Below are 23,287 nucleotides of genomic sequence, written 5' to 3'. Positions count from 1 at the left end.
GTAATCCAATTTGTGTGTGATTCATCAGCGCTAAATAGTCTAAGTTGGTGAAGTGAAATGGGAAAAATATAGGCATAAATTAATTACAATTATGAGATCAAATAGCTAAAAATTGTCATGTGCATATGTATTCACCCCTGTTCCTATAAAGACCCTAAACATTTCATGTGCAAGCAATTAGTCTCATAAGTCCCACGGTTAGTGAAAGGAAGTCCACCTGTGTGCAATCTAAAGGCCCCGTCACACATAACGAGATCGCTAGCGAGATCGCTAATGAGTCACGGTTTTTGGTGACGCAATAGCGATCTCGCTAGCGATCTCGTTATGTCTGACAGGCAGCAACGATCAGGCCCCTGCTGTGAGATCGCTGATCGTTACAAAGCTTCCTGGACCATTCCTGGGTCGTTGCTCTCCCGCTGGGCAGTGTGCATCGCTGTATTTGACACCTTATCAACGACCTCGTTAGCGATTCAGAACTGGGACACGTAGGCGTGCATAAATTGGACTTTTCTGTGCTCCTCGTCCCCGATTGGTGGTCGCTACTGCGTCCTTGTTTTTTCAGATCCCATCAGCGTTCTCCGGCTGTGACTCCACTTTGAAGAAATCAGGCATCTTTAGCGAGATAGGTATTGTTTAGGGTCTCAAATGAGTTTCCATTTTTAATGTAGAGATCCCATCTGACCGGAGGCGCAATGTTAGACCAAGGCCACCCAATCAGAACGTAGTAGCGCCCACCAATTGGAGATGAGGGGGACGCGGAGAAGTAATTTTATGCACGCCTTTCTGACACAGTACAGTTCCTATCAAGGTGTGGATCGTTGAAATAGCTGCTGTGTGAAAGCGTCCCAACGACCGCCGAGATCGTTGGTTAGATCGCTGGGGCGGCCGAGATCGTTAGAAAGTTCTGCATGTTTGACATCTCCCCAGCGATCCCAAAACCATGACGCAATAACGATCTCGCTAGCGATCTCGCTAGCGATCTCGTTATGTGTGACAGGGCCTTAAGTGTCACATGGTCTGTCAGTATATACACACCTTTTCTGAAAGGCCACAGAGGCTGCAACACCATTAAGTAAGAGGCATCACTAACCAAACACCACCATGAAGACCAAGGAGATCTCCAAACAAGTCAGGGACAAAGTTGTTCAGAGGTACAAGTCAGGGTTGGGTTATAAAAAAATATCCCAATCTCTGATGATCACCCGGATCAAATCCATTATCATCAAATGGAAAGAACATGGTACCAAAAAAAACCTGCAAATAGATGGCCACCCACCAAAACTCTCAGCCCAGGCAAGGAGGGCATTAATCAGAGAGGAAACACAGAAACCAATGGTAACACTTAAGTAGCTGCAGAGTTCCCAAGTAGAGACTGGAGTATCTGTACATATGACCACGATAAGCCATACACTCCTTTATGGAAGAGTGGTCCTTTATGGCCTTTATGGAAGAGTGGTCAGAAAAAGCCTTTACTTACACACAAAAATTGTAAGGCTCATTTTGAGTTTGCCAAAAAACATGTCTGAGGCTCCCCAAATGTATGGAGGAAGGTTCTGTGGTCAAATGAGACTAAAATTGAACTTTTGGCCACCAATGTAAACACTATGTCTGGCGCCAAGCCAACATAGCTCATCACCTCAAAAACAACATCCACACAGTGAAACATGGTGTTGGCAGCTTCATGCTGTGGGGATGTTTTTTGGCAACAGGGACAGGCAAAATGGTTGAGGGGAAGATGGATGGTGCGAAATACAGGGATATTCTTGAGCAAAATTTGTTTCAGTCTGTCAGTGATTTGAGGCTGGGACAGAGGTTCACCTTCCAACAAAACAATGACCCAAAGCCTACTGTTAAAGCAACACTTAAGTGATTTAAGAGGAAATGTGTAAATGTTTTGGAGTTATCTAGTCAAAGCTCAGACCTTAATCCAATTGAGAATCTGTGATCAGACTTGAAGACTGCTGTTCACCAGAGAAACTATCTAACTTGAAGGAGCTGGAGCAGTTTTGCCTTGAGGAATGGGCAAAAATCCCAATAGCAATATGTGAAAAGCTCTTAGAGACTTATCCAAAGCAACTTGCAGCTGTAATTGCCACAAAAGGAGGCTCTACAAAGTACTGACTTTAGGGAGGTGAATAGTTATGCACACTGAAGTTTTCAGTTACATTGTCCTATTTGTTGTTTGCTTCACAATACAAATAACACCAAATGCTCACAGTTGCATGTTCTTTACATTAACTGATGCAAACCATCGAAAAAAAAGAAGTGAAATTCCAGGTTGTAAGATGGCAAACCACGCAAAAATACCAAGGGGGTGAATACTTTTTCAAGGCACTGTACACATACAGTATACATGTAAGCTATATATGTAGTTAAAAGGTTCTCCTCAGTTGTGGCATATCCAAGGACCCTGACGTATATTCAAAAAGGCAAAGCAGACACATCCAGGCACGGGCTGAATGGAATAGATAGGCCTGTTCTTCAAACCAAGACTCCACAACATCAATTACCATCTCGTTTGTCATAAATGTACCTCCATTCAATGATATTTTGAGTTTCACAAAGAGATAATAATCAGATGGAGCAAAGTCAGGAAAATATGGCAGGTGATCAACAATTTCAATGCCGATTTCCCTGAGTTTTTACACGGTAATATGAGACTTGCGGTCGGGCGCATTAATCTGTAAAAACTAGACAGCTTTCGAAAGTTTTTGCTGAAGTTCCAATCTTTACCTGACATGGTAACTTTTCTTAATCACCATTTCCAAATGACATAACCATTTCTGCTAAAACTTAACATGTGCACTTGTCAGAGTTAATACTTGTTCCCATAGCAACAGAATTTATTTTTGTCTGCTAGAAATATTCAAGGCCGACCATTTATCAATGCCTCCTTGTATGTCTATCTGTACAAACAATGTAGACAAAGATGACCCCAAAACTAATCATAATGCACACTAGTCCTAGGTAAAGCACCACCCCAGCATTTTTATTTTATTTCAGTGCTGGAGTGGTGCTACTAATCTAATTTCCCTGACCCCAGCAGCTGTCTTCATCTGTTCTCAGCGCCATTACGGTGACAATCCACCATCTTGAGACTGCTGACTGCCCAGAAGTCAGAGGTAACAGTCACAAGCTCTCAGTGTAAGTCTATGAGAGCCTTGTTCTGGCCTCGTTCTGCCTCTCATAAACTTACATTGAGAAGTGACCTCCGGATCGCCCAGCAAACACTGCAAGTCACAAACTACTGGAGACCGACCGGAGCGGCACTGAGAGCAGTAGAAGACAACGGCTTTATAAGATTATTACTAGGGGCAGAGAAATTAGATTAGTGACACCATACCAGCAGTGAAATTTAAAAAATGCTGGAGTGTTGCTATAAAACTAGATTTAAAGTAAACAAATACTATGAATTATTAGATTAGACAATGCAAAGCCATTGGGAAATATTATTAGTATAATATTTTTAATTTTAAGTTAAAAATTATTATTATTATTATTACTATTATTTTTTTGAGGGGAGGGGTCAACAGTAAAGTTATAGGCCTGGAGCTAGCAACACTCATTAGTATCCTGATGAAGCCATAGGGATGTAGCTTGTAGTAGTAATTAGTATATTAATGTAGCTATTGAGCTGGAACTAGAAATAGTCATCCTAGTGTTCTGTTCACATGCAAATGGTTTGCTTTTAATACTGCAGCAGGGGAGTAACTACATAGGTCACATCGATTGCCCCCGAGACCGGACCCGTCAGGTGAGGGGCCGGCCGATTCCAGCAAATACTTCAGCTAGATGTGCGTCCTCCGAGGCCAGCAGCTGACATTAGCGTGCACGTGACCAGGGAGCGCATGGCAGTCAAGTCATGATTTCCCATCACTTGCACGCTCGCTAAAGTCAGCTGCCGGCTTCAAAAGAGGACACCTCGTGGCGACGAATGCTGAAGGCTGCTATCAACGCTACCTGGGCTTCCATAACACCTCAGCAGTGCCACAGGCTGATCGCCTCCATGCCACGCCACATTGATGCAGTAATTGATGCAGAAGGAGCCCCGACCAAGTATTGAGTGCATTTACTGAACATACATTTCAGTAGGCCAACATGTCGGATTTTAAAAACATTTTTCAAGCTGTTGTGAGAAAGTATTCTAATTTACTGAGATAATGACTTTTGTGTTTTCATTGGCTGTAATCCATAATCATCAACATTAACAGAAATAAACACTTGAAATAGATCACTCTGTAATGACTCTATATAATATATCAGATTTACTTTTTGTATTGAAGAACTGAAATAAATTAACTTTTTGATGATATTCTAATTTGTGAGAAGCACCTGTATATATCTCCCATCCTGGTATATATGTCCCTCATCCTGGTATATGTCCCCTGTTCTGCCGCTGTTCTTTAATGTATAGAAAAAAATAAACCATTATACTCACCAGGGGCATACATAGAAGCCATGGGGCCCCATATCAGAAGTATAATGCATCCCCCATAGTCCTCCATATACAGGTGCATCTCACCACACTTTTTCGTTCCACTCAACTTTCCATTAATATGCTTGGATACAGCACTCTGTGAACACCCAGCTTCTTTAGCAATGACCTTTTGTGGCTTACCCTCCTTGTGGAGTGTGTCAATGAGAGCTTTCTGGACATCTGTCAAGTCAGCAGTCTTCCCCATAAATGTGGAGCCTACTGAAACAGACTAAGAGACCTTTTTTAAATGCATCGGAAGCCTTTGCAGGTGTTTTTTGTTAATTATTCTAATTTACTGAGATAATGACTTTTGTGTTTTCATTGTCTGTAAGCCATAAACATCAAGATTAACAGAAATAAACACTTGAAATAGATCTCTCTGTTTGTAATGACTCTATATAATATAGGAGTTTCACTTTTTGTATTGAAGAACTGAAATAAATTAACTTTTTGAAGATATTCTAATTTTGTGAGAAGCACCTGTATATACCAGAATGGAGCCAGGATGAGGGACATATATACCAGGATGGAGGGCACACATATCATGATGGAGGAACCCTAGTCCAAATCTTGCACCGGGGCCCGTCAGACTCCAATTACACCACTGGCCTGCAGTATCCAATTGGTGTATGTACCTGGGCATATGTCAATTGTCTCCAGTGTCCCTCATTCACTCGATGTTTGCAAAATACATGTCCTTTTGGCACCTGTCATCCAGGCTGATATACGGTATATCTGATGACACACAGATCTACCTCTCTGGACCCGATATCACCTCCGTATTAACCAAAATCCCACAATGTCTGTCTGCTATTTCATCCTTCTTCTCTGCTAGATTTCTAAAACTTAACATGGACAAAACAGAATTCATCATCTTTCCGCCATCTCATTCAACCCTCCCAACTGACCTATCCATCATAGTCAATGGCTGCCCACTCTCCCCAGTCCCTCAAGCTCGCTGCCTCGGGGTAACCCTGGACTCGGAACTCTCCTTCAAACCACATATCCAAGCCCTTTCCACTTCCTGCCGACTCCAACTTAAAAATATCTCCCGGATCCGCACATTCCTAAACCATGAATCTGCAAAAACACTAGTGCACGCCCTCATCATCTCCCGCCTTGACTACTGCAACCTCCTGCTCTGTGGCCTCCCCTCTAACACTCTCGCACCCCTCCAATCTATCATAAACTCTGCTGCTCGACTATTCCCCGGCCTCTCCTCTCTGTCAATCTCTTCACTGGCTCCCCATTGCCCAGAGACTCCAGTTCAAAACCCTAACCATGGCATACAAAGCCATCCACAACCTGTCTCCTCCATATATCTCCGACCTAGTCTCCCGTTACATACCTGCACGCAACCTCCGATCCTCACAAGATCTCCTGCTCTACTCCCCTCTTATCTCCTCCTCCCACAACCGTATACAAGATTTCTCCCGTGCTTCCGCCCTACTCTGGAACTCTCTACCCCAACGTATCAGACTCTCGCCTACCGTGGAAACCTTCAAAAGGAACCTGAAGACCCACCTCTTCCGACAAGCCTACAACCTGCAGTAACCACCGCTCCACCATACCGCTGCACGACCAGCTCTACCCTCACCTACTGTATCCTCACCCATCCCTCGTAGATTGTGAGCCCTCGCGGGCAGGGTCCTCGCTCCGCCTGTACCAGTCGCTGTCACATTGTGTTCAAGATTATTGAAATTGTTCTTGTATTATACCCCCTTTTTCACATGTAAAGCGCCATGGAATAAATGGCGCTATAATAATAAATAATAATAATAATAATACGGTAGCACAACTTCTAATGCAATGGCGAAGTGTAATATAGCAGACCATACAGAGGCTTTCCAAAAAAACTGTAAACCATGTGGTATGTTGAGTATGTCAAATGCATTCATCGATGGTATGTGTCGGAAAATGCCAATGATGTATACCTTTGACTAGGTATGAGAGGATCATCAGATTTCTATTTTATTTTTTGCAAACTGTGTATCGAATCTCAAAATGTTCTAATTTGTGTGAAATTGTGAAATATTCAACTTGATCCTCCACGGATCGATCCACTGATCTGTATCTCTGACATATACTGTAAACAGTAGTGTGAAAATTGCAACATTATGGTTGGTTTAGAATAATAAACTAAATTAAAAAATACATGGAAATTGGTTTCTTTACAATGGAGCATCTACGGTAACATGGAAAAGGGTTCGTCGGCTACGTCATTTTGTCAAGTGAAGCAGAATTTAGAATTATGGCATTACAAATTTGATAATGTAATTTCACTTGCTTGAGCCATATATATATATATATATATATATATATATATATATATATATATATATATATATATATATATATATATATATATATATATTTATATATATACTAGATGGTGGCCTGATTCTAATGCATCGGGTATTCTAGAATATGTATGCATCTGACCGGGTGTGACTAATCAGCGAAGCAGTGTTTAAATGGGTTGTGCACTACTTTAAATTAACCCCCCAATGAATCCCCCCAGGGCCCCTAATGAATTTTGGATGACCGGGGAGCGAGGCCGACGGTCGGGGTACTTCTGCTGCGAGCAGCCGGGAGATGACCGGCTAGCACAGGGTGAGAGTGGGAGCGTGTGAGGGTGAGCATGTGAGGGTGAGAGTGTGAGCGTGGGAGTGGGTGAGCGTGTGAGGGTGAGAGTGTGAGCGTGGGAGCGTGTGAGGGTGAGAGTGTGAGCGTGGGAGCGGGTGAGTGTGTGAGGGTGAGAGTGGGAGCGGGTGAGCGTGTGAGGGTGAGAGTGTGAGCGTGGGAGCGGGTGAGCGTGTGAGGGTGGGAGCGTGTGAGGGTGAGAGTGTGAGCGTGGGAGCGGGTGAGCGTGTGAGGGTGAGAGTGTGAGCGGGTGAGCATGGGAGCGTGTGAGAGTGGGAGTGGGTGAGCGTGTGAGGGTGAGAGTGTGAGCGTGGGAGCGGGTGAGCATGGGAGCGTGTGAGAGTGGGAGCGGGTGAGCGTGTGAGGGTGAGAGTGTGAGCGTGGGAGCGGGTGAGCGTGTGAGGGTGAGAGTGTGAGAGTGGGAGCGGGTGAGCGTGTGAGCATGGGAGCGGGTGAGCGTGTGAGGGTGAGAGTGTGAGAGTGGGAGCGGGTGAGCGTGTGAGCATGGGAGCGGGTGAGCGTGTGAGGGTGAGAGTGTGAGCGTGGGAGCAGGTGAGCGTGTGAGGGTGAGAGTGTGAGCGTGGGAGCGGGTGAGCGTGTGAGAGTGGGAGCGGGTGAGCGTGTGAGGGTGAGCGTGTGAGCATGGGAGCGGGTGAGCGTGTGAGGGCGAGAGTGTGAGCGTGTGAGAGTGTGAGCGTGGGAGCGGGTGAGCGTGTGAGCGTGTGAGGGTGAGCGTGTGAGAGTGGGAGCGGGTGAGCGTGTGAGGGTGAGAGTGTGAGCGTGAGAGTGTGAGCGTGGGAGCGGGTGAGTGTGAGCGTGTGAGAGTGGGAGCGGGTGAGCGGGTGAGGGTGAGAGTGTGAGCGTGGGAGCGGGTGAGCGTGGGAGTGGGTGAGCGTGTGAGCGTGTGAGGGTGAGCGTGTGAGAGTGGGAGCGGGTGAGCGTGTGAGAGTGAGAGTGTGAGCGTGGGAGCGGGTGAGCGTGTGAGGGTGAGAGTGTGGGAGCGGGTGAGAGTGTGAGCGTGTGAGAGTGGGAGCGGGTGAGCGGGTGAGGGTGAGAGTGTGAGCGTGGGAGCGGGTGAGCGTGGGAGCGGGTGAGCGTGGGAGCGTGTGAGCATGGGAGCGGGTGAGCGTGTGAGGGTGAGCGTGTGAGAGTGGGAGCGGGTGAGCGGGTGAGGGTGAGCGTGTGAGAGTGGGAGCGGGTGAGCGGGTGAGGGTGAGAGTGTGAGCGTGGGAGCGGGTGAGAGTGTGAGAGTGTGAGCGTGGGAGCGGGTGAGCGTGGGAGCGGGTGAGCGTGGGAGCGTGGGAGCATGGGAGCGTGTGAGAGTGGGAGCGGGTGAGCGTGTGAGCATGGGAGCGGGTGAGCGTGTGAGGGTGAGAGTGTGAGCGTGGGAGCGGGTGAGCGTGTGAGGGTGAGAGTGTGAGCGTGGGAGCGGGTGAGCGTGTGAGGGTGAGCGTGTGAGGGTGAGCGTGTGAGCGTGTGAGCATGGGAGCGGGTGAGCGTGTGAGGGTGAGAGTGTGAGCGTGTGAGCATGGGAGCGGGTGAGCGTGTGAGGGTGAGAGTGTGAGCGTGTGAGAGTGTGAGCGTGGGAGCGGGTGAGCGTGTGAGGGTGAGAGTGTGAGCGTGGGAGTGGGTGAGCGTGTGAGGGTGAGCGTGTGAGAGTGGGAGCGGGTGAGCGTGAGGGTGAGAGTGTGAGAGTGGGAGCGGGTGAGCGTGTGAGCGTGGGAGCGGGTGAGCGTGTGAGGGTGAGCGTGTGAGAGTGGGAGCGGGTGAGCGGGTGAGGGTGAGCGTGTGAGAGTGGGAGCGGGTGAGCGGGTGAGGGTGAGAGTGTGAGCGTGGGAGCGGGTGAGAGTGTGAGAGTGTGAGCGTGGGAGCGGGTGAGTGTGGGAGCGGGTGAGCGTGGGAGCGTGTGAGCATGGGAGCGTGTGAGAGTGGGAGCGGGTGAGCGTGTGAGCATGGGAGCGGGTGAGCGTGTGAGGGTGAGAGTGTGAGCGTGGGAGCGGGTGAGCGTGTGAGGGTGAGAGTGTGAGCGTGGGAGCGGGTGAGCGTGTGAGGGTGAGCGTGTGAGGGTGAGCGGGTGAGCGTGTGAGCGTGGGAGCGGGTGAGCGTGTGAGGGTGAGAGTGTGAGCGTGGGAGCGGGTGAGCGGGTGAGGGTGAGAGTGTGAGCGTGGGAGCGGGTGAGAGTGTGAGGGTGAGAGTGTGAGCGTGGGAGCGGGTGAGCGGGTGAGCGTGGGAGCGGGTGAGAGTGTGAGGGTGAGCGTCCAAGCGTCTGAGCGTGAGGATCTGAGGGTGAGCGTCTGAGCGTGAGCATCCGAGCGTGAGCATCCGAGCGTGAGTGTCAGTGTGCGTCTGAGCGTGAGCGTCAGAGCGTGAGCATCCGAGCGTGAGCGTCAGAGCGTGAGCATCCGAGCGTGAGCGTCAGAGCGTGAGCATCCGAGCGTGAGCGTCAGAGCGTGAGCATCCGAGCGTGAGCGTCAGAGCGTGAGCATCCGAGCGTGAGCGTCAGAGCGTGAGCATCCGAGCGTGAGCGTCAGAGCGTGAGCATCCGAGCGTGAGCGTCAGAGCGTGAGCATCCGAGCGTGAGCGTCAGAGCGTGAGCATCCGAGCGTGAGCGTCAGAGCGTGAGCATCCGAGCGTGAGCGTCAGAGCGTGAGCATCCGAGCGTGAGCGTCAGAGCGTGAGCATCCGAGGGTGAGCGTCAGAGCGTGAGCATCCGAGGGTGAGCGTCAGCGTGCGTCCGAGGGTGAGCGTCCGAGGGTGAGCGTCCGAGGGTGAGCGTCCGAGGGTGAGCGTCCGAGGGTGAGCGTCCGAGGGTGAGCGTCAGCGTGCGTCTGAGCGTCCGAGCGTGAGCATCCGAGTGTGAGCGTCAGAGCGTGAGCATCCGAGTGTGAGCGTCAGAGCGTGAGCATCCGAGTGTGAGCGTCAGAGCGTGAGCATCCGAGTGTGAGCGTCAGAGCGTGAGCATCCGAGGGTGAGCGTCAGCGTGCGTCCGAGGGTGAGCGTCCGAGGGTGAGCGTCCGAGGGTGAGCGTCCGAGGGTGAGCGTCCGAGGGTGAGCGTCCGAGGGTGAGCGTCCGAGGGTGAGCGTCCGAGGGTGAGCGTCCGAGGGTGAGCGTCAGCGTGCGTCTGAGCGTCCGAGGGTGAGCGTCCGAGGGTGAGCGTCCGAGGGTGAGCGTCCGAGGGTGAGCGTCCGAGGGTGAGCGTCAGCGTGCGTCTGAGCGTCCGAGGGTGAGCGGGTGAGGGTGAGCGTCTGAGGGTGTGAGGGTGAGCGTCTGAGGGTGTGAGGGTGAGCGTCTGAGGGTGTGAGGGTGAGCGTCTGAGGGTGTGAGGGTGAGCGTCTGAGGGTGAGCGTCTGAGGGTGAGCGTCTGAGGGTGAGCGTCTGAGGGTGAGCGTCTGAGGGTGAGCGTCTGAGGGTGAGCGTCTGAGGGTGAGCGTCTGAGGGTGAGCGTCTGAGGGTGAGCCGCTAACGGCCGCCATCTTTTTCTGAAATCCCGCGTCGCTGATTGGTCAGGCTGCGGCCAATCAGCGACGTGGAATTTCCTGGACAGACAGACAGACAGATGGGATAAGACAATAATATATATTAGATATATATGTAAAGAGATTGCCTTTTTAATTTTTACTTCATAAATCAACAGTACATATGAAAATAAGCAACTTTGAAATATATCTTATCAGAAATCTGCTTCTTTCTCCTCCAGGACTGATCTTTCTCTCTCAATTCACAGGTTAAATTTGTATTCAGTGAGCACAGATTTTTACATAACTGAGATAGGAGATGGCAGTTGGTGCTTTTAAAATTTTATAGGGAATGGGGAGGAGCTAGAGACAGACAATCCAGGAGAACTTGCAGCTGAATGTCTGGAACTTACAATTCTCCATAGAACATTATGAACACCAACAGTCATCTCAGTAATGGGAAAGTCTGTATTCACTGAAGACAGATTTTATCCGAGAATTGGGAATGAAGGATCAGTCCAAGATGAGAAAGAAGCACATTTCTCTCATAATATCTATTACAAAGTTTCTTATTTTACTGTATACTACTGATTTATCAAAAAATTAAAATGGATTTAACGATAAGCGAGCATTGCTTTCAATGGTGAAAAAAAACATTCACCAGTAAATGTAACTTTAACATTTTGCTAACTTATTTGAGCATGTGGTGTGAGTGACATGCTCAGACACATCCTGTTTAATTTATGGAGGACAGATTCCCGGAACTCACAAATCCTATGCGGACAATGCAAGAATTGCCAAAAATTAGAAGGAAGAGCGACTCTGATACACCCTGTATTAGACATAAAGCAGAGCCTCATTAACCGAATGTAGGACTCCTAAACTCAGAGTTTTACATTTTAAAAACAGACAGAAGAGACAAAATCTGTCAATGAATGCATGGAAAGAACATATATTGTGGACTGTGGAAGAGATGTATGTGACCATAAAAACACTCATTTCCATCAGATGATACTCATATGAAAAAGTGACTTGAATGAAACTAACGCTGTTGACGTGGCTAGTGAAGACTATGTGGATAGTAAAGCTCTTCTCACCATTGCTGCATTAAAAATTGCAAAAACACAACACAAAACAATGATGGGATGGAAAATGTCATACTTACTGTAACTAGTGAAGAGCAGAGGTCAGATCAGTTCAGTTAAAATGAGCACATCAGGAAGTGCATGGTGAATCACTGTCTGTGGCCATTTTCTCAGAGACTCATTTCCAGAGAGAGAATTTTAAAACCAGTGGGACTCTTACGCGGCTAAAGGAGGGATTGCAGTACATTCTGGAAGAGTCTTAGAGAAGGGCCTCAGAAAACATTTTTTTTTTATCATGATTTGGAAGTGGGACTCCTAGATTGTTACAGCTGATGCACTAAGTGCAAGGGCTGAAAAACATTTACCCCTGTTATATATATATACATATAAGTCTATATGAGATTTTTAGTGATAGGCCTCTAACAATGATGAAGGAAGGCATCATACAAACCCTGTGTGGTGGATGAAGAGGAGGAGAGGGAGGAGGACATGAAAAAGAATAGACCATAAGAGATTTACCCTTGTTTGAGTGGGAAGGGGAGCAGACGAATACACGAGAAAAAAAGGAACATTTGATTTGGCTTTATGTTCCGCTGCTGTTGTGTCACCCCAGGCCTGGATGTCACAAACAATAATCTGTGTCTGAGAGCAGGAGGGAGGTTCCCTGGTTAGGGACCATTAGCATGCAGCACCTCCTGTCCCAGGCCAGTAGGGGGAACTGACTGCCCCTATAAATGCTGGAACTGGGGCAGTGTTAGAGAGACCAGAACCCACTTATGAAGTGTCCAGAAGGGTTCTTAGAGAAGAGGGACAGGTCAGCAGCAGCTGAGGAGTCCGTGAGGCAGAGGAGAAACTGCAAGCCAGGGACAGAGGCGACGGGAGCCGGGCCTGGCAGAGAACCAATCTAACCGGACATTGGGGTCTGAGGCTGCCCCGGGTTATCAAGCCCAGCAGCAGAGAACCAACACGCGAGGGATTTCAGGTCCCTTGGCCTAAGAAGCCTGGAGGCTCCGCCACACAGAGGGACCAGTACAGCAAGGAGAAAGCAAAAGGTACCCAAGGCCCGAGTCGCAAGTCATACAGGCGAGAAGTACATGGCCAGCTCAGGGACGTGGGCTATTACACCACGAAGAGGGGGATAGTCAGAAAGAGCATAGAGAGAACGGTAGGCCTACACACTCACCCTGACCAGTGGGGTCCTCTCCGCCACATGAAGGAGAGATGGAAAGTTCTCCTTGTAGTGTGGGTCAAGAAGGGTAAACAACCAGAAATCAATGGTGGCCAAAATGCGTATAACACATGAAAGGCAGCATGACATAAAGTTAGCCATGTGTGCCAGACTCCCAACAGGCAAGACATCCCTGTCTCCACCAGGAGGAGGACTCTCCATCTCCTTCTCCCTCGCCTCCTCCTATTCCTCCGCTTCAGGCCATCCATGCTGAACAGATGAAGCTAGTATGAGTAGCACCCTCTGTAGTGCAGACAACCATCTCCTGTTCCTCCTTCTCAGCCTCCTTCTCCTCATTATCACCCAATCCACGCTGAGAAGACATGAGGCTTGGCTAGGTAGTAGCAAGGCCTATGATGCTCATTTTCCCTTCTGCAGCGACTCTCCCTACTCTGTCATGGATCTTATATAGAACCAATGACGTGATGCAGCCAGTCACAGTAATGCCAGTAGCCAACATGGCTATGGCATTACAGTGATAGCCAGTCAATCTCCTCATGTTTAGTGGTTAAAAAAATTAAGTTAGAAAAATGACGGACGGGGCAATGAGCATGGCGCCGAGTACCCGGATACTCAATCTAGTACCAAGCGTATCAAGCACCAAGATGCACGATCAAGTACCTAGCAGTGCCGAGTACGCTTGCCCATCGTTAGTGGTTAATGTTTAAAGGACCTTCAATGAGATGCATCAAGGTAGAAATAAAGATATAGAAGTCATTAAAAGCCAATGATCAATCCTTGATGTGGAAAAAGGCAGAATTGTTACAGCGAATCATTTGAAATCCCCCAATACATTATATTCAGGAGCCAATTTACCAGCTGTAAATGTCAGCAATGGATGCGGATAAAAAATTGCTGGATTTTAGTTTGTCCTAGAAGTGGCCTATCTCTTTGGACTTAATGTATCACAAGCCTTGAGAGCGCTGCCTAACCTTCAATTACCAGAAACAGATGACCTTCTTGTAAGATATTGAGGTCACCACCTGACAAACGAAGCCTCTGCTATGTCCTTTCAAGTCCATAGAATATGGTAATAGACAGAAAATGCACTAACAGAAGCAAAATTAATTCAGAAAAAAATATAAAGAAAAAAGCAATTACATATCATGTACAGACATGAAAACCCCTAATTGTGTAGCAGCTTTATTTTATATATGCATGTTCAAAAATTAACTATTTAATGCCTTAGACATATATCTAGTGTTGAGTGAGCACTAAAATGCTCGGGTGCTCGAAGCTCGGGCCGAGCTCACCGTGATACTCGGGTGCTCGACCCGAGCAACGAGCCCAATGTTAGTCTATGGGAGACCCGAGCATTTTTGCGGCGGCACCCCCGGCAGTCTGTAGAAAGCCTAAAAAGAGCCCAAAACGATAGTGACAGTGCTCAAATAACATGGGGATAGCATGGGCATCGCCCCAGGAAGCATTTCTGACCCTCAGGCCACTGCTGTCAACAACGTGGTCAGAGGTATTAAGCCACTTTTACGGGCTCACAATAAAACGTTCAAAAACGAAACTGAAACGGTTTTCCTGTGAAATATGTTAAGGAACATCCTTTCCAGGGTAAAGACTTGTGTATAAGGTAAAATAAATAACCAAAAACAAAAATACTCCTCCACACCTTGGGCTATGTTCACAAGTAGCATTTTTTATGCGTTTTTGCACTTTAGCATTGCTTTCAACCGTGACAAATGCATTCACCGGGAAATGTCATTTTAACATTTTACAATCTTATCTGGCCATGTGCTGTGTGACACATGCATACAGTGCTGAAAAGACATGGGAATAGCATGGGGAAGACCCCTAGAAGCATCTCTGACATCCAGGTCACTGCCTAAAAGTGTGCCCATCAGAAGTGATCCTTGCCGCATTAGAAGATGCAGACTTGCAACTATCCCCATGTTCAATTGTACCTCCCCCATTCCTTGCAATGCAAGCGCAAGTATGCAGCCTGCCACCCACCCACCCCCAGGCTGCAATACCATACTGCTAGCTTGCACTTGAAATGGGGCCTTTTAGTTTGGAGGAGGCCGAAGCTGGCCATTACCTCATGGCTGCTTTGGCAGCGAGGTATCCATACTCAGTGCCCAGCCGCCCGGCAGCCGGGAGTCCACGTTCGGTCCCCAGCCACCAGGACGGGTGTCCATACTCGGTCCCCAGCCGCCCGCGGCCAGGTGTGCACCTGGGGGCGGCCAGGGGTCCATAAACGGTTCCCAGCCGCCCCTATTTCTCCTTGGAACTTCCCCCCAACACTTTTCTTAGCCCGGCCTGCTTTAGGGCAGCATTGGACGAGCCCACCAGAGAACCAGACTCCTCCGGTGGGCCCTGGCTTCTCCATCAGGGGAGTTGAGAGTGCCAAGGTGAGGAGCATGATGATGATGATAGAAGTTAGCATCTGCTTTGTTTTCTTGGAATGCAAGCGTAAGTGTGCAAACCACCACCCACCCACACCCAGGCTGCAATACCATACTGCTAGCTAGCTTGAACTTCAAATTGGGCCTTTTAGGCATGTGGAGGCAGACACCGGCCACCATGTCATGGCTGCGTCGGCGGCCTGGTATCCATACTCAGTCCCCAGCCGCCCGGCGGCCGGGTGTCCACGCTCGGTCCCCAGCCGCCAGGGGGCGGCCGGGTGTCCATATTCGGTCCCCAGCGGCCCCGCGGCCGGGTGTCCACACACGGTCCCCAGCCGCCTGGGGGCGGCCAGGTGTCCATGAATGGTCCCCAGCCGCCTCTATTTCTCCTGGGAAGTTCCCCCCACACTTTTCTTAGCCCGGCCAGCTTTAGGGCAGCATTGGATGAGCCCACCAGAGAACCAGACTCCTCCGGTGGGCACTGGCTTCTCCATCAGGGGAGTTGAAAGTGACAAGGTGAGGAGCATGATGATGATGATAGAAGTTAGCATCTGCTTTGTTTTCTTGGAATGCAAGCACATGTATGTAGTAGCGGCTAGACCTGAGGTGGTCAGCGTTTTGGTGCATATCCTACCTCCTCCGAGGATTGCTGGATGTTTTCCTGCTACTATCCCAGTTCTATGACTCCCGTTAAAACAAAGCTTCAGGTGATGAATGATGGATGAGGTGGTAGCAAAGGAGAAAGAGCAGGCGGAACAGGGACCATTCACATCAATATCAGGCCAGTCAACCACACATGTCTTGTAGGATATGTTTCTGTACCAAAAGGAGCAGTTCGGCTACACAGTTATAAGGCATGCAATGAGTGCAATGCCTAGCAAAAATTTCGAGGCACTCCATTGCCCCTTGCAAGTGACATGGAGGTCAGAGGGCCTTAACTAAACCGTTTTTTCCATTTATAGCAACAGGGTCTCCTGTGCACTGTTGGCCTAAGCAGTGAATGGAAGGCTTTCCAAAAATTATGAGGAACTGCAATGCCCCTTGAAACAGACGGGGATTACAGCATACTAAAAACCTTCTACCCATTATTGGGGAGTGGGTCTCCCTTAGTGGTCGCCTATGCATTGAAAAGGAAAAGCTGACTAAAATTAGGAGGAAATGCAATGCCCGTTGGAAGAATGGTGGAGTTCGCAGTGGAATAAAAAGACAATATGAATGCCCCTGGGAAAAGTGGTGGAAGTCGCAGTAGCTTAACAAGACGGTTTTAATGCCCCTTGGAAGAGACGTGGAGGTCGCAGTAGCTTAACAAGACGGTTTTAATACCCCTGGGAAAAGTGATGGAGGTCGCAGTAGCTTAACAACACGGTTTTAATGTCCCTAGGAAAAGTGGTGGAGGTCGCAGTAGCTTAACAAGACGGTTTAAATGCCCCTTGGAAGAGAGGTGGAGGTCGCAGTAGCTTAACAAGACGGTTTTAATGCCCCTGGAAGAAGTGGTGGAGGTTGCAGTAGCTTAACAAGACGGTTTTAATGCCCCTTGGAAGAGACGTGGAGGTCGCAGTAGCTTAACAAGATGGTTTTAATGCCCCTGGGAAAAGTGGTGGGGGTCGCAGTAACTTAACAAGACGGTTTGAATGCCCCTTGGAAGAGACGTTGAGGTCGCAGTAGCTTAACAAGACTGTTTTAATGCCCCTGGGAAAAGGGGTGGAGGTCGCAGTAGCTTAACAAGACAGTTTTAATGCTCCTTGGAAGAGACGTGGAAGTCGCAGTGGAATAAAAAGACATTATCAATGCCCCTGGGAAAAGTGATGGAAGTCGCAGAAGCTTAAGAAAACGGTTTTAATGCCTCTTGGAAGAGACGTGGAGGTCGCAGTAGCTTAACAAGATGGTTTTAGTGCTCCTGGGAAAAGTGGAGGGGGGTCGCAGTAGCTTAACAAGACGGTTTTAATGCCCCTTGGAAGAGACGTGGAGGTCGCAGTAGCTTAACAAGACGGTTTTAATGCCCCTGGGAAAAGTGGTGGAGGTCGCAGTAGCTTAACAAGATGGTTTTCATGCCCCTTACAAGAGCCATGCAGTACAGCATATTAAAAACATTATTCCCATTATTGGGGAGTGGGTCTCCCATAGTCTTTGCCTATGCCTTCCAAGCAAAAGCTGCCAAAAATTAGGACGGAAGAACTTGCAATGCTGGCAACACGGACCAAGGAGAAGAGCAAAAAACAGCCGAAATTAGGAAGCGTATACCCATGTTTGTGTGTGAAGCGGTGCATGGGAATACACCTCCTGAAAAAACACAGTGGATTTGACTTTGTCACTCTGCTGTCATTTGGTGGTGATGAGAAGTCTGGCCCAATCCAGCCTTTGTTCATTTTGATAAGGGTCAGCTTGTCAGCATTGTCAGTTGACAGGCGAGTGCGCTTATCAGTTATAATTCCCCCAGCGGCACTAAAAACACGCTCCGATAACACGCTAGTGGCAGGGCAGGCCAGGACCTCCAAGGCGTACAGAGCGAGTTCATTCCAAGTGTCCAGCTTGGATTCCCAATAATTAAAAGGCACAGAGGAATCACGAAGGATACTGGTATGGTCGGCAAGGTACTCCCTCACCATCTTTTGAAACTTTCCATTCCTTGTGAGAGTACCCCGCGCCTCAGGGCCAGTAGGCTGGGCGGGTCTCAGAAAACTGTCCCAGAATGCTGACAGTGTTCCCCTGCCTCTGCTGGATTGGAGTTGTGTCTCTCTCGCCTGTACGTCTTGGTTGGTCAACGAACTGTGACCTCTGCCGCTAGCGTGTCCAGAAGGGAATTTTTTTAAGAGTTCTGCAGCAAGGGCCTTCTGGTACTGCCCCATTTTTGAAGACCTCTCCACCTCAGGAATAAGAGAGTGAAAGTTCTCCTTGTAGCGGGGGTCTAAAAGTGTCACCAACCAGTAATGACTGTCACCCAACATTTTGACAACGCGAGGGTCACGGTTAAGGCAGCGTAACAAAGTCAGCCATGCGTGCCAGACTGGTAACGGGCAAGACATCCGTGTCCTCATTAAGATGACGACTGACCGCGCTCTCCTCCTCCTCCCCCCTGTCCTCAGTCCACCCACACTGAACCGACTGTATGACAGTTGTACAGGTACTACCGTCAACAGCGCATGATACCAGCTCCTGTTCTTCCTCCTCCTCCTCCTCCTCCTCTCCCTCATTGACCCCCAATGCACGTTGGGATGAGATGAGGCTGGGCTGTGTGTAATCGCTCATTACGGGTTCTTGATCCATCTCATCATACTCTGTCTGCAATGCCTCCTCTTTAATTCTCTGCAGAGAGCGTTGCAAAAGGCAGACAAGTGGGATGCTAACGCTAATGATGGCGTCATCGCCAGTCACCATCTTCGTGGACTCCTCAAAGTTTGTCAGGATGGTACATATGTCAGACATCCAGGTCCACTACTGAGATCTTATGTGTGGAATCTGACCTGAATATCGACGGCCTTGTTGCAGCTGGTACTCCACAACTGACCTCTTCTGCTCACAAATCCTTTGCAACATGTGGAGGGTAGAGTTCCAACGTGTGGGGACATCACACACCAGTCGGTGTGCCGGAAGCTGCAAACGCTGCTGCAGCACAGCAAGGGCAGCGGAAGCTGTAGCCGACTTCCGAAAATGATCCGACAGGCGGTGTACTTTGACAAGCAGATCTGGCAACTCGGGGTACGATTTAAGAAACCGCTGAACCACGAGGTTAAGCACATGATCCAGGCATGGTACGGGTGTGATCTTGCCTCAGAGCCGTCACCAGGTTAAGGCCATTGTCACACACGACCATGCCTGGATGTAGGTTCAGCGGTCTCAGCCACAGATCTGCCTGCTCTTTCACAGCTGTCCACAACTCACAAGCAGTGTGAGGTTTATCATCTAAGCTTATGAGTTTCAACACAGCCTGTTGCCGCTTGGCTGAGGCAGTACTGCAGTGCTTCCAGCTTGTAACTGATGTGGTGATATCTGAGATGGAGGCCGAACATGAGGAGGAGGATGATGCGCAGGAGCTGTACACTGTGGGGGCAACTCTGACTGACATAGGACCCGCAATCCTCGGTGTGGGGAGGATGTGTTCCGTCCCAAGGTCCGACTGGGTCCTGGCTTCCACTATGTTTACCCAGTGTGCCGTCAGGGAGATGTACCGTCCCTGGCCACAAGCACTTGTCCACGTGTCTGTTGTCAGGTGGACTCTCCCAGTAACTGCGTTGTTGAGGGCACGGCAGATATTTGAGGGCACGTGCTTCTGTAGAGCGGGGATGGCACACTGGGAAAAATAGTGTCGGCTGGGGACTGAGTACCGAGGGACGGCCACCGCCATAAGGTTGCGGAAGGATTCCCTCTCCACCAGCCTAAAAGGCAGCATTTCCAACGCAAGCAGTCGTGAAATGTGCGAATTTAGGACTGTGGCCTGTGGGGCGTTGGCTGCGAATTTGCGCTTTCGTTCAAAGCTCTGGGATATGGACAATTGAACGCTGCGGTGGGACGTGGACGTGGACATTGATGCTGTTTCTTGAGAAATTGCCATAACAAGTGAAGACTGAGAGGAGAGGGCATCTTTGCATGCAGTATGGACAGGGGATTGCCTTGCACGCACAACAGGGGGTTCTCTTACACGCACAACAGCGGAAGAAGCAGTGGTGACACCCGCTGACACTGGTCGTGGACCCTGGGGTTCGCCCCATAAAGTCGGGTGCTTTACTGCAATGTGTCTGATCATGCTGGTGGTGGTCAAGCTGGTAGTTTTGTCACCCCTGCTGATGCTGGTATGGCAGGTGGTACAAATGGCCTTTTTGGGGTTATCAGCAGAGTCTTTAAAAAAATTCCAGACTCTGAAAGACCTACCGGTTGTACTGGCAACATCCCTCGTGTTGGTGTTACGGGGAACTGTTGCCCGCCTTCTGTGTGCGGCCACCACACTGCTTCTTCCTGCCAGTTGGGGTACTCTGCCTCCCTCCCCTTGTGTGCTGCTGGCCTCACGCTGCATGTCCTCCTGCCACATTGGGTCAGTTACTAGATCATCCACCACCTCCTCCTCTTCCACTTGCGCACCACGATCCTCCTCCTCACTTCGTGACAATTGTGTCTCGTCATCGTCCACCTCTTGTGACAAATTTCCAGCGTCGACTTCCTGTGGCTGTGGCTGTTCAAATATTTGGGCATCGCTACATAGGATCTCCTCTTCCACTACTTCAAGCGGAGCAGGCGAGGGGCACAAATATGGAAATAGACCAGTGAACAGCTCTTCAGAGTGTCCAAGTGTGGGATCAGTTGCTGTCTGACGACACTCGGCATTGTGGGAGGAAGGAGCATCAGGGTGAGGAGGAGTATGCGGTCGAGACTCACGGCTACTAAACCTTGACTGTGTGGAAGACAGACCGGAGGTGGTGGTGCCCAGGTAACTGGAAGTATTATCTGCTGTCCAATTAATAACCTGTTCACACTGATCAGTTCGCAATACTGGTGTTGTAGTGTGCTTCCCTAGTAATTCGGTCAAGAAGTGGGAGAGCGAGAAGATGTGGCTGTTGGTTGTCCCACATTTTCACCTTGGCCATGGCCCCGTCCTCTACACGCACCATCACCAGAATGTCCAGTTCCACGTCCCTTGCCACGCGCCTTGCCCATTGTAAATTAAGTAAAATAGCTTACACTCGCACTATCAATGGAAAAAGGGTAATAAAAAGGAGATTATAAAAGTGGAAGAGGAAAACCACAGTTCTATTTCTCTGGCCTACACCAGACTCTTTTAAACAGATATATTGGGGTCTGACCCAGTCAGGGAGACACTATTACAGTTTTTTTTACGGCAAAAAAATGCTAAAAGCAGAATAATACAGAGATTTGACCCGTGGAACTGCAAAACCACAGTTCTATTTTTCTGGCCTACACCAGACTCTTTTAAACAGATATATTGGTGTCTGAACAGTCACAGACACACTCAATTTTTTTTTTTTTTTTGGGGGGGGGGGGGGGGGATACCAAAAGGATAATAAGACGCGTATTTGTACAGTCTGACTGAGGAGAAAAAAAATAAAAAATTTCCTGGCCCCTGAGACCGGGGTGATAAGTTTAGCAATTTGACCAACAGGAGCACACAGGACTGTAACGCAGCGTTTGCTGGTATAACCACTGCGTCTCCTATACAGCCTGCCTGCCTGATATCTGGGATGGATATTAGTCCTGAGAAGGACTGTTTGTTTGATTTGGCAGGCTTTAGAGACCCTACACTACCTATTTCGCACTATATATCTCTCCCTAACTCAGCAGCACCCTCTCTACACTGTCTGATCCGGAGCGACTGTGTCCAAGATGGCGGCGCCCGGTTTTAAATACTCGAGGTGACGCTGTACGGCCAGCCAATCACTATAATGCCCACAAACAACATGGCTGCGGCATTCCAGTGACTTGCTGGCAATCCCTGCATGTTCATTGGCTCTGTAAAGAGCGCCAAACATGCACGGCGGAGACCCGAGCTCCCGCCCGAGTAACCCGGAAATGCTTGGTGCTCGCCAAACATCCCGAGTAGTGAGATGCTCGGGCGAGTAACGAGCAGTGTCGAGCATGCTCGCTCAACACTACATATATCCTTTACCAAACCAGATAACGTCCCTGTACCTGTGCACAATGGAGTCAGCCAGCTTATTTTCCGTGGCATATAACCTCCATAAGGCGCTGTATTATAGAGACATTCTTGTCTAAAAGATAAAGTGGTGTCTTAATACCTCATAACAACAGAGAATAGTGCCGTAATATAGCATCAATGAGAACATGGCACAATTTATTTCCACCATAATAATCCTCTGCTTGCTTCCATATAAAATCAGAGACAAGCTGGAGGTTCATCTGGACTATAGTAGACTATAGTAGATAGAGGTGAATGGTTCAGGCATAAATCAAATTTGTCTGATCGCGTGTTTTTTCCGTTCACAGCGTCATGACGTCACAACATGCGGCGTGACCATGGGCGCATATGCACACACCCCTCCCGAACCGCATGAAAGCTGGAATCCTTGCTCAGTGTGAAGAGCCCAGGATTCCAGCAGGAGCAGCAATAGATCACAATAGGCCTGAACAGGTGGTGGTCAGGAGTGGAGGGGCTGGATAGGCGAGCAGTTAAGTGAGTATAAGGATTTGTTTTTTAATCTTTTTTTCTCACTGCACAGAAGTGAATTACAAAAAGATCTGCATTTTAGCAAATGCAGATTTTTTAAAAATGTGAGTAAAATTCAATGACATTTAAATGTATTAGCTCATCTCTAATAGTAAACTTCAATGAAAGTCATATTAGATATCTGTTTAACTCGGAGGTTGTATGACGCCAAGACATGACGATATGTGTGCAGTGTCGGACTGGTGTGGCAAGGACCCACCTTACAGGGCTCACTGTTCAGATACATGCATATATTACATGATTAATAATTATGGCTGCATTCAGGTGGCTGTGATGTGGCCACAATTAAATGAAACCTATCAGCTGTTTTTTATTTATAAACTGCTGCCACCACCTCATATGCATCTTAATGCACGTCTCCACATCCCCTTTATTTCCCCACAGTAGCATGGCACACATAGGAAATATAGTTTTATAAAACTCCCACCCTGCTTTTTAATTCTGTACCAAGCGGTCCAGCAGGCCTCTCCTGACCGCGCTCAGCACCACCTCTCTGCCCAATCACCACTTCTCCACTTTTCACTGACATCTCCTACAGATTGTATGGGACCATCATCCATGTGAATTAAATGTGGGGTGAAGCATGGTGGTGACTCAGTGATGCTCTGGGGCGACTTTACTCAGTTTGGCACTGGAAACTTGCAGTGTGTAGAGAGCAAGATGGATTCAACCAAATATCAGAAAACGCCAAGAAGGGGCTGAAAAATTCTAAGACTGCAGTAGTTATTAAAGAAGTACTTCCATTAAAGGGGTTGTCCGGTCTAAAATGAAGCATGGGCAGTCACCTGTGTGGGCTGGGAGGATTCAAAAGTCTGCAGTCACACAGTATGTGATATGCATACTCCTGGGCAG

The 23,287-nt window shown here is 48.8% G+C and overlaps 1 protein-coding gene across 3 annotated transcripts in view; it reads right to left on the bottom strand.

The window, feature by feature from the left end:
• Positions 1-23,287, bottom strand: part of LOC141271335 (microsomal triglyceride transfer protein-like) — a 155,703-nt gene that overhangs the window by 36,030 nt on the left and 96,386 nt on the right. The gene's annotated exons all lie outside the window — the stretch shown is intronic.

This window comes from Phyllobates terribilis, unplaced genomic scaffold (genome assembly GCF_046119375.1).
Source record: "Phyllobates terribilis strain yellow unplaced genomic scaffold, ASM4611937v1 Scaffold_5__5_contigs__length_657084704, whole genome shotgun sequence".
Classification (NCBI taxonomy): Eukaryota; Metazoa; Chordata; class Amphibia; order Anura; family Dendrobatidae; genus Phyllobates; species Phyllobates terribilis.
The sequence above is the reverse complement of the archived record's forward strand: the minus strand, read 5'-3'. Positions and strand labels throughout refer to the sequence as shown.